At 50.4% G+C, this 242-nt stretch overlaps 1 non-coding gene across 1 annotated transcript; it reads right to left on the reverse strand.

Annotated features, from left to right (window-relative positions):
* Positions 1 to 67: 67 nt before the first annotated feature.
* LOC116008991 lies at positions 68 to 185 on the reverse strand. The gene has a single exon (XR_004096333.1). It is a non-coding gene; the product is annotated as a 5S ribosomal RNA (ribosomal RNA).
* Positions 186 to 242: the final 57 nt, after the last annotated feature.

Consider the following 242-nt stretch of genomic DNA (forward strand, 5'->3'; position numbering starts at 1 on the left):
GGTTTAAAAGGATAGTACCCTTAGCGAGCGGTCCAGCGGTTTAAAAGAAAAATTGAAAAGAGGGTGGGGGATGCAACACTAGGACTTCCCAGGGGGTAACACATCCTAGTACTACTCTCGTCCAAGCACGCTTTACTTCGGAGTTCTGATGGATCCGGTGCATTAGTGCTGGTACGATCGCATCCGTCATGTACTGCGCGCAAAATGTACTTGACCCTCTCTCTCCGCGCAACTTCTCTCGC

Source organism: Ipomoea triloba, chromosome 16 (genome assembly GCF_003576645.1).
Source record: "Ipomoea triloba cultivar NCNSP0323 chromosome 16, ASM357664v1".
In the NCBI taxonomy this organism is placed as follows: domain Eukaryota; kingdom Viridiplantae; phylum Streptophyta; class Magnoliopsida; order Solanales; family Convolvulaceae; genus Ipomoea; species Ipomoea triloba.